Below are 12,340 nucleotides of genomic sequence, written 5' to 3'. Positions count from 1 at the left end.
TGGACATTACAGGTGATGGAGCTTCTTTGCATTGCATACGGCGGGAAATGAGTGAGAATCTAAAAGTATACAATATTTTATTGTCTACATGTAGTTTCTTTTCAATTAAGTTGTCCATGTTTTGAGTTTGAGGTACATGCCCTCCTTTGTATAAGTTATTTCCGCTACATTGTTTTTGTGGTTTGTATGATTTAAATAGTTTATCAATCTCTTTCTTTCTTCGAACTCAAGCGTTTACATTGGAACCACGATCCATGCTTAGCATGTGGACTGAGGATTAGGCGATGAACATTCCACCGCAATATTTTATTACTAGGGCGATGATGCCTCTTCTTTATTATGCTTTATCGATTGTTGTTTGTTTAGTGCGTCTAACTTTAGAGAAGATGTTGCCGAAATTTAAGCATAATCTTGTTTTTGAGTTTTCTAATTCCTTTAATTAAACCATCTAGGTTTCTCTTTTGCTTTTTATTATTTATCATATATTTTATATTTTTAATGTAACACCCGAATTTCCTCCATTCCCTTGTGGTTTTGGTTCCGTATAGAGGGTCGAAAATTCAGTGGTGTTACAACTACTAAGTGCAAGGTAAACGATTATAAATTCATCCCCTTTGCTTTCTCCACATTTGGAGAGCTAGGTGAAAACGCTCTCGATCTGGTATCAAGGATTACATCGGTTGCTTTAAACAATTCTAGTAGCACTAAGTCTAGAGCATATATTTTTCACAAGCTAGCCTTATGTATTCAAAAAGTTGTGGGTACTTAGTTTATTGCTCGACTTCCGACCAACTTCTTGTAAAGTTTCCTTTTATGATATGGAATACGGTTTATAAAAAAAATAAATAACAACACAACAACAACAACAACAACAACAACAACAACAACAATAATAATAATAATAATAATTATTATTATTATTATTATAAAGTTTCTTTTTATGATATGAATTATGATTGTAATATAGGGATGATGACACCCCTCTTTTTCACAACAACATTAAGCAAAAAGGAGGAAGCATAATAGAATTAATCTCCTAACTTTGAACGGCAGGAAAATCTCCAATCCCACTCATATCTAATAGGCATTCATGTCTTTTTACTCTAAGTTGTTGTGTGGTAGGCTTAGAGCTGTTCAAAAGTGATCCGACTCGAAAATCCGAGCAAAAACCGAAAGTAAACCGACCCGAAAATGTGTTCCTTTTTTAGGTTTATCAAACGGACAATTGCCGAACCGAAATCGTACCCGAACCTGTTGACAACCGAAAATGGAAAAGTTGAACCCGATCTGTAACCGATTTTTGTAACCGACACATAACTGTTGGCCGAGATTACCCGAATCTAATATTGACCGACCCGAATCATGCTCGAAACCGAATTCAATCCGGCTAAAACCAATTTAACCCGAAGGAATTTTAAATCGAACTGCTGTAAACCTGAACCAATTTTTAACATAGAAATATGATAGACTCATATTCAATCATCTTATTAGTTAATCTAACAAAGTGTTAGATATTTTAATAAATTAAATTTTATAAATACATGGTTTCATATATTTAGAGTTAATAATCAATGGTCAATGTTTATTTAACTACTTTTAATCAAATTAGATGAAAATTGATAGAACTTATAATTTTAATTTTTGGTCAAACAAGTAAAAGCAACAAAGTAATAATGATTACTAATTGATTTGCATTTTAACTATTTTGCTTTAAGTAAAGGGAATCTTGTCATCAATTAAAAAATGACTAACAACTTAATTTGATATTGATTCGATCGATAGTAATTAATAATACGTAGTCGAATTCTGTTTTAAGAAAAAAAAACCCAAACCCGAACCCGATCCGTACCCGACAAAATCGAACCAATTAGTAACTGATGACAATCCGAGACCGATTGACACTCGACAGAACTTCAATCGACACCGAACCGATGCTAACCCGATAGCTTGAATAACCAATCTCCAACTGAATTGTGACTAACCGACTTGACCCGAGTGTGACCCATTGTAACATACACCGGATTAATAACTAATCTGAAATACAACCGAACCGAATGACACCCGTCCGAAAACGACCCGATCATCCGAATGAACACCTCTAGGTAGGCTGAAGAACAGAAAACGCATTATTATGCCTATTATTCAGACTGGCGTGACTCTATCACATGAATTGTGGCATAGTTTGGATTTATCATTTAGTGCCATTGAGATAAATGAGGCTCTCTGGAGTTTTCATGATAACAAAGCCTTGGGCCTGGATGGTTTTAATTAGGGATGGCAACGGGTCGAATCTGGACTAAGTCCAGGTGGACCCGGGTCTAGATCCGTTTTCAAGAGCAGGATCCAGATTCGGACTCGGATCTGCGGGTTTATTTGCAAGACCCATACCTAGATCCGTGGATACTGCGGATCCAGTACCGGATCCGGGCCCAAAACGGGTCTGACTTGTTTTTACTTTTTTTTTTGTATTTTTTGATCGTGTTGAGATTGCTATAAAGCCATATTCATAGACTTATGATAATAATATATATAATTTCACAATCGATCACCCAAAAAAACATTATACAACTAAAAAATTGTCTTAAAAAATTCCAACTAATGATGATAATAATATATATAATTTCACAATCGATCACTAGTCATCAATTAGAATATTGGATTTAATGTGATATAAAAAAAATAAATCAACAACTCAACATAAATCAAAAATTACCATTAAACTCAATATAAATCAAAAGAAATATCAACTCAACATAATTCAAAAATTCAATCAAAACAACTGAACTCAACATAAATCAAAAACTACTCAACATAAATCAAAAACTACTTAACATAAAGTAGCTCAATCAAAACAATTCAACTTAACGTAAATCTAAAAATTCAAAAGAGGTGATATATCTACTCAACATAAAAATATAAGAAATGAGAAACATAAACTCAACAATCAATATAATTAAATCAACATAAAAAAAACAAAAATGTTGAAAAAAATCAAGATTAGGGTTTATTACCCTGAAATGCGCCGCTTGTGAGGAGTGGTAGAGGGACGAGCCCGTCGCGGTGGGAGAGTGGCGTGACGACAGGTGCTGTTGTGGCCGTTGGAGTTAGCGCTGTGAGGAGCAGGAAGCGACTCAGAAGAGTGGAGACCTTGGCGGTGGGACTTCAAAGTGGGGATTAGGGTTTGTGTGATTGTGTATTTGTGTCGTGTGACGGTGTGAGGAGTGGGGTATTAGGAGTAGTGTAGAGTATAGACTTGTAGTACAATGGGAAGTAGTGTAGTGTTACTTAAGTGTATCACATTCAGCAAGTACATACAGTCCTCTAGATTCACGAGTCCAGGTAATTTTCTGAGATTCGAACCCAGACCCGTGAAATTTAAACGGACCCGGATCCAACGGGTCCATTTTTTATGACCCAGATCCATGAAAATGGATACGGATCCACGGATCCGGGTCGGGTCCAATACCCATTTCCATCCCTAGTTTTAATAGTAAGTTCTACAAAGCGGCATGGTCTGTGGTTGGTCCTGATGTAATCAGTGATATCCAAATCTTCTTTTGTAATGAAAAACTCTTACAATCTTGGAATACTGCAGCTATAACTCTTGTTCCTAAATTACCTTGCCCATCTCATTCGAGGGACTTTAGACCTATATCTTGCTGCCACACCATATAAAGTGTATATCCAAATTGTTGTGCTCTAGGCTTAAGTGTGTCCTAGAGGACTAATGAATCAAACACAAGGTGGTTTCGTTGCATGTAGACATATATCCCATAACATCCTTCAATGCCAAGACTTGGTAAAGCACTACTCAAGGAAACATTGTTATCCAAGCTGCATGATTACGGTGGATTTGAGGAAAGCTTACAATACTATGGATTGGGATTTCTTCCATGACATGTTAGTTGCAAAAAACTTTCCTCCTCATTTCATCAAAATTGTAATGGTTTGCGTCTCCTCTACCATATATTCTTTGTTGATTAATAAATCCCTTTCAGAGGTCTTTCATCCAAAACAGGGACTCAGACAAGGAAACCCTATCCCCCCTCTGTTGTTTTTCCAAGGGATGGAATATCTATCTAGAATTCTCACCCTAGATGGGTCTTATGAAGAATTTAAATTTCACTCTCGATGTAGAAAACTAAATCTCACTAGTGGAAAAAACGTCAAGTGCTGCGTGACATATGCTGCGATTTTTGTGAGATGCAGCATAAAATATATTGAAAAATGAAGCAAATAAAGAATAAGGACTAAATGTTGTGGTTCTTTAAAAACCGCAGCATAAAATGGTTCAAGTGCTGCGGTTTTTAATGAACCACAACATATAGCTTATTTTTTTAAAAAAAACGCGCCTCTTATAATATAACTTAGCGTCTTTCCCACGACTGTTTCATTGTCTTCTTCAAAAAAAACCCACACGACTGTGCCATTGCTTTCAGTATGCACAAGTTCTTCCTCCTTCTTTTTCTCCAACATTTGAAACCACAAAATCCACAAAACACCACAAACGTTTGCCATTGCTGTCTTATTCTTCTTCTTCTTCTTCCTCTTCTTCTTCTTCTTCTTCTTCTTCTTCTTCTTCTTCTTCTTCATGTGCTACTGTTTCAAACCCACAAAAGTTAAAAACCCACCCAAGAAATTGTTGAAATGTGCTTCTTTCTTCTGTCATTCATCAAAATTTTCTTCCAAACCTACGAAACTATTAAGGTAATGTCCATTTCACGGTGGTTTTGGTGTTTTTATTTTTATTTTTACTTTTTTTTCGAAAAATGGTTGTAATTACTAATTTTGTTTTTCTTATGTCATTGTAGGTCACATTGTAACTATTCTTCATCTAGATACACAAGGTAATTCTTTTGATACTAATTTTTATTGTTTTTCAAATTTTTAGTGTTTAATGATGTTGTTTTATTTATGAATGTAATTTTATTTATGAATGTGATTTTATTGGTGAATGTAGTTGCTAGTGTTACATTTTTCCAAGTTTATATTATTAGGTTGTTAATTATTTTGATTTATATGTATTTTTGGTTATTAGAATAAAAATAATTTGAACAATTTAAAGAATATAAAGGTTAATTAAGGTTCAATGAATGTTGTAATATTATTAGGGTTAAATAGGGTTAAATCAATGTTGTTATTAGAATATAATATACATATTTTTTAAACAATTTATGGATTATGAAGGTTAATTATTGTAAATTAGGGTTAAATGAATGATTTTTACTTAGTTTTATGGTTAATTAGGTTTAAGTACATATGTTAAAAAATGATTATTAATATTGTTTTTAATTAATTAATCACACTTAGGATGACCAAAGATCGTTCTTGGATGTATGGAAGCATTGAATCGTCAAAATTTATTGATGACATATTAGAATTTTGTAGTATTGCCGTTGAACATGAAGTTGGGACGGGGGTAGTTGGTTCATATTTCCCATGTGTCAAGTGTGGCAATGTATCAAACGTAGATAGTGTTGATACCCTTAGGGAGCACATACTTCGACGTGGGTTTAGGCCTCAATATCATGTTTGGGTTTGGCATGGTGAGGTAGGAGTTTACAAAGAAATAAGTGTTGTTGAGGATGTCAATAATGTGGATGACAATGAGTATATAGATCGTGTTGATGGGTACGAAACAAATGAAGAGAATGTCGATGAGGATGTAGATCGTGTTGATGACATGATGAAGGAAGTCGAGGATGAGTTAGGAAAACGTCCTCGTGTTTTTGACTTGTTGGCAGAGGCTTCTCAAAAGCCTTTGTACCCTGGATGTACAAAGTTCACCAAAATAACAGCCGTGTTGACAATTTTCAACATTAAGTCAAAGTTCAATTGGAGTGACACTAGTTTTACAATGTTATTAGAAGCGTTAGGTGAGATGCTTCCTGATGGAAATAAACTTTCAAAGTCGACATATTATGCCAAAAAGCTCATATGTCCTTTCGGCTTAAAGTACCAGAATATTCATGCATGTCCAAATGAATACTGTATCAGAATGAAAGTGAGAACTTAGAAGAGTGTCCTAGGTGTGGGTTATCGCGTTACAAGCGTAAAGGGGCTCGGGATGCTACAGGGCCCCCGACTAAGGTATTGTGGTATCTTCCAATAATACCTAGATTCAAGCTCTTGTTTTCTATAAAGAAAGATGCGTTAAATTTAAGGTGGCATGCAGATAGGGTGAAGAAAGGTCACTTGCTCACACATTCATTTGATTCTTCGGAGTTGAAGAGTATTGATAGGTTGCATAAGACATTTGGGGATGAAGTTCGTAATTAAAGGCTTGGACTGTGTACGGATGGAATGAACCCATTCGGTAATCTTAGTTCTCAACATATAGTACTTGGCCGGTATTGTTAGTGATCTATAATTTGCAACCTTGGTTGTGTATGAAGCGTAAGTACATGCTTTCGCTTCTTATCTCGGGTCTTAAACAACCTGGCAATGACACAGATGTATATCTTGCACCTCTCGTTGAGGATTTGAGAAAGATGTGGGGTGAAGGTGTTTCTGTGTTTGATGCACATGCTAATGAGGAGTTCACTTTGCGTGCAATGCTTTTATGCACCGTTAATGATTTTACGGCATATGGCAACTTATAAGGGTATAAGAATAAAGTGAAGAAAGCATGCCCAATATGTATCGATGACATGGAATCCGCGTGGATTCCTAAGTGCAAACATGTATTCATGCACCATTGAAAGTTCCTCCCACGAGATCCCTAATATCGTAAGAAGAAAAAGATATTCAACGGGGAGGTTGAGGACCGCGTAGCTTGTCGACCGTTGACCGGTTATGAGGTTTACGAACAGGTTAAAGGAGTTAATACTATATTTGGTAAAACAGGGCAAGTTCAAGGGGGTGAAGACCAACTATGGAAAAAAGAATTAATCTTTTGGAAGCTTCCATGTTGGAGAGATCTACAGGTTAGGCATTGTCTTGACGTTATGCATATAAAGAAAAATGTATGCGATGCCATACTCGGGACACTCATGAACATTTCGAGTAAGACAAAGGATGTTAAGGCCGTGCGAGATTACTTTGAATGTAAGGGTATTCGTCCGGAGTTGTGGCCACAGGTTAAGGTGAGTAAGAAAAGAAATAGAGCTGATGAAGTTGGTGGCAATAACAGGGGAAATGGTAGTAAGAAGAAGATGATTAATGAAAAAAATTATTGGCCTCTAGCTTGCTACACATTGTCCAAGGTAGAGAAGCGAGCATTTTGTGAGTCTTTGTATGGCATTAAGGTTCCGTCTGGGTACTCATCCAACATGAAGAGATTTGTGACCCTAAATGGTGAGTTGAAGTTGGGAAGCATAAAATCTCACGATTGCCATGTAATGATGCAAGTGTTCTTACCAATTGCAATCCGTGGAATACTGCCAAAACATGTGAGAAATTCTATTACCGAGCTATGTTCGTTCTTCAACACAATTTGTAGTTAGTTCTTGATCCCTTTAAACTTGATGCTCTACAAGTCGACGTGATTGTAACTTTATGCAAGTTTGAGAGGTATTTTCCACTTTCTTTTTTTGGCATAATGGTTCATCTTATTGTCCATCTCGTTCGTGTAATCAAGCTTCTGGGTCCAGTTTTTTTTAAGGTGGTGTTATCCTTTTGAAAGGCACATGGGAGTTTTATAAAATAAAGTGAGGAATCCAGCACGATCCGAGGGGAGTATGATTCAAGGCACTGTGAGCGATGAGATTCGTAACTTCATAGCCGAGTACACGGCCATGGCAAAGCCTATTAGACTTCGTACCTCTTAACATGAAGGAAGGCTTGAGGGAAAATGAACAATTGGCTTCAAATCGATCACACCTCCTCGAGACAGTCTTCTATAAGCACACTTGTATGTGTTGCATCATATTCCAGAAATCCATCCTTTTTGAATGAGCATTTTGATATATTGCACGTCAAATATCTATCTAAGGGGGATAGGGCATTGTGCAGTTGCATAATAAGACGTTTATTGATTAGTTTTATAATCGAGTAATATATGAAGAACTCAAGGGTGTATCTGAAATTGTTAAGTGGTTAGCTTTTGGTCCTCGTGAAGATGTCAATAAATATGAGGGTTACGATGTTAATGGGTTCACATTTTACACTGAGGGTCAAGATAAGAAGTCATCTTATCTGCTGAATAGTGGGGTTTCTATTTTGGCGTCATCTACATTTTACGCGAGTACCAAGGATCAATCGTTCTTTGATGCTAAATTGGTATACTACGGGCGGGTTTATGAAATATGGGAGCTTGACTACTCCAGTTTCACTATTGGTCTTTTCAAATGCAAGTGGATAGATAGTAATCGATGATGCGTAAAAAATGATGACCCTTGTGGATTCACTGTTGTAGACTTAACTCATTTGCGTGATAGTGAGGAGTCAATTATACTAGCCACACAGGCCAAGCAAGTATTCTACATTGTAGCCTCGTCTGATAAAAAATGGTCTATTGTTGTACCGGGCAAAGAAGTATCCTTGGTACAGGTTATGTTGAGGATGAGGAAAAATATAATACTTTTGACCACTCCCCGCCCTTTGTCAATCCAAAATCCATGGATGAAGAAGATGTAGATGTCGGTTATACGCGTGTAAATCACACAGAAGGAATACATTTGAATTAAGTGATTCACAAGGTATGAAGTATTTATGCTTTTTTGGCACTTACTCGCTTAAATTAGTTCAAACTTGGTTTGTTTGGCATGAAACTTGGCACACAAAACTATTTGGTATATATTATTGTGTTGAAATGGTTAGAACTAAAAACAATAGTCATATACTTGATATTACATGCTAAGTTGCGTATTTAAGGTTTTTAAAGCGTTTTTGACACTTTCTCGCATAGAGTAGTTCAAACTTGGTTTGTTTGGCATGAAAATTGGCACACAACACTATTTGGTATATATTATTGTGTTGAAATGGTTAGAGTTGAAAACAATAGTCATATTCTTGATATTACGTACTAAGTTCCGTTTTTAAGGTTTTTTTTATGCATTTTTGGCACTTTCTCGCTTAAAGTTGTTTAAACTTGGTTAGATTGGCATGAAACTTGACACACAACACTATTTGGTATATATTATTGTGTTGAAATAGTTAGAATTGAAAACAATAGTCATATGCTTGAAATTATGTGCGAAGTTCCGTTTTTAAGGTTTTTTAAGCGTTTTTAGCACTAACTCGCTTAAAATTGTTCAAACTTGAGTTGTTTGGCATGAAAATTGGCACACAACACTATTTGGTATATATTATTGTGTTAAAATGGTTAAAATTAAAAAGAATAGTCACCTGCTTGAAATTACGTGCTAAGTCGCGTTTTTAAGTTTTTATAAAGTTTTTGTGGCACTTACTCGTATAAAGTAGTTCAAACTTAGTATGTTTGGCATGAAACTAGGCACACAACACTATTTGGTATATATTATTGTGTTGAAATGGTTAGAATTGAAAACAATAGTCAAATATTTGAAATTACGTGTTAAGTTGCGTTTTGAAGATTTTTTATACGTTTTTGGCACTTTCTCGCATAAGGTAATTCAAACTTGGTTTGTTTGGCATAAAACTTGGCACACAACATTATTTGGTATAAATTATTGTGTTGAAATGGTTAGAATGTAAAATAATAGTTATATAAATTATGTGCTAAGTCTCGTCTTTAAGGTTCTTAAAGATTTTTTAAAACTTTCTCGTTTAAAGTAGTTCAAACTTGGTTTGTTTTGCATGAAACTTCGCACACGATACAATTTGGTATATATTATTGTGTTGAAATTTTTAGAACTGGAAAAATAGTCATATGCTTTAAATTACGTGCTATGTTGCGTTTTTAATGTTTTTTAATTGTTTTTGGCACTTTCTCGCATAAAATAGTTCAAACTTTGTTTGTTTGGCATGAAGCTAGGCACAGAACATGATTTGGTATATATTATTGTGTTGAAATGGTTAGAATTCAAAACAATAGTCAAATATATTAAATTACGTGCTAAGTAGCGTTTTTAAGATTTTTTAAGCTTTTTAGGCACTTTCTTGCTTAAAGTAGTTCAAACTTGGTTTGTTTAGCATGGAACTTGGTACACGAGACAATTTGGTATATATTATTGTGTTCAAATTCTTAGAACTGAAAAAATAGTCATATGCTTGAAATTACGTGCGAAGTTGCGTTTTTAAGGTTTTTAAAGCTTTTTTGACACTTTCTCGCATAAAGTAGTTCAAACTTAGTTTGTTTGGCATGAAACTTGGCACACAACACTATTTGTTATATATTATTGTATTGAAATGGTTAAAATTGAAAAAAAAGTCATATGTTTGAAATTACGTGCTAAGTTCTGTTTTTGAGGTTTTTAAAGGTATTAGTTAGGTTAAAAACTTGCTCGTTTAAAGTAGTTTAAACTTGGTTTGTTAGGTATGAAACTTGGCACAGGACACTATTTGGTATATATAATTGTGTTAAATGGTTAGAATTGAAAACAATATTTATATGTTTGAAATTACGTGGTAAGTTGCGTTTTTAACGTGTTTTAACTGTTTTTGGCACTTTTCTCGTTTAAAGTAGTTCAAACTTGGTTTGTTAGGCATGAAACTTGGCACACAAAACTATTTGGTATATATTATTGTGTTGAAAGGGTTAAAATTCAAAACAATAGTCATATGTATGAAATTACGTGCTAACTAGCGTTTATAAGGTTTTTAAAGTTTTTTTGGCACTTTATTGCTTAAAGTAGTTCAAACTTGGTTTGTTTTGCATGAAACTTGGCAAACGACACAATTTGGTATATATTATTGTGTTTAATTTGTTAGAACTGAAAAGATAGTCATATCTTTGAAATTACACACAAAATTGCGCTTTTTTTTTTTTTTTTTGCCTTTTTAAGCTTTTTTAGCACTTTCTTACTTAAAGTACTTCAAACTTGGTTTGTTTGACATGAAACGTGGCACAAAAAACTATTTGTTATATATTATTGTGTTGAAATGGTTATAATTGAAAATATTGTCATATGTATGAAATTACGTGCTAAGTTGCGTTTTTATAGTTTTTTAAGCGTTTTTGGCAATTTCTCGCTTAAACTTGTTCAAAGTTGGTTTGTTTGGCATGAAACTTAGAACACAACACTATTTGGTATATATTATTGTGTTGAAAGGGTTAAAATTCAAAACAATAGTCATATGTATGAAATTACGTGCTAAGTAGCGTTTTTAAGGTTTTTAAAGTTTTTTTGGCATTTTATTGCTTAAAGTAGTTCAAACTTGGTTTGTTTTGCATGGAACTTGGCAAACGACACAATTTGGTATATATTATGGTGTTTAAATTTTTAGAACTGAAAAAATAGTCATATCTTTGAAATTACACACAAAATTGCGTTTTTTTTTTGCCTTTTAAAGCTTTTTTAGCACTTTATTGCTTAAAGTATATCAAAATTGGTTTGTTTGGCATGAAACGTGGCATGCAAAACTATTTGTTATTTATTATTGTGTTGAAATGGTTATAATTGAAAACAATTGTCATATGTATAAAATTACGTGCTAAGTTGCGTTTTTATGGTTTTAAGCGTTTTTGGTAATATCTCGCTTAAACTAGTTCAAACTTGGTTTGTTTGGCATGAAACTTGGCACACAACACTATTTGGTATATATTATTGTGTTGCAATTGTCAGAACTGAAAAAATAGTTATAACTTTGAAATTAAGCGCAATGTTGCATTTTTTTGCTTTTTAAAACTTTTTTTGGCACTTTCGCGTTTAAAGTATATCAAACTTGTTTTTTTTTGTTTTTTTTGCATGAAACTTGGCACACAACACTATTTGGTATATATTTTTGTATTGAAATGGTTAGAATTGAATACGAAAGTCTTATACTTGAAATTACTTTCTAAGTTCCGTTTTTAAGGTTTTTGAAGCGTTTTTGGCCCTTTCTCGTATAAAGTAGTTCAAACTTGGTTTGATTGGCATGAAACTTGGCACACGACACTATTTGGTATCGATTGTTGTGTTGAAATGGTTAGAATTGAAAACAATAGTCATATGCTTGAAATTACGTGCTTAGTTCCATTTTAAAAGTTTTTTTTAGCTTTTTTGGCACTTTCTCGCTTAAAGTTTTTCAAACTTGGTTTGTTTGGCATGAAACTTGACACACAATACTATTTTGTATATGTTGTTGTGTTGAAATGGTTATAATGGAAAACAATAGTCATATACTTGAAATTACGCGCTTAGTTCCGTTTTTAAGTTTTTTTTAGCTTTTTTGTGAGTTTCTCACATAAAGTAGTTCAAACTTGGTTTGTTTGGCATGATAGTTGGTACACAACACTATTTGGTATATATTATTGTGTTGAAATGGTTAGAATTTATAA

The sequence above is a fragment of the Amaranthus tricolor genome, chromosome 1 (genome assembly GCF_026212465.1).
Source record: "Amaranthus tricolor cultivar Red isolate AtriRed21 chromosome 1, ASM2621246v1, whole genome shotgun sequence".
Classification (NCBI taxonomy): domain Eukaryota; kingdom Viridiplantae; phylum Streptophyta; class Magnoliopsida; order Caryophyllales; family Amaranthaceae; genus Amaranthus; species Amaranthus tricolor.
This window is presented reverse-complemented; position numbering follows the sequence as displayed.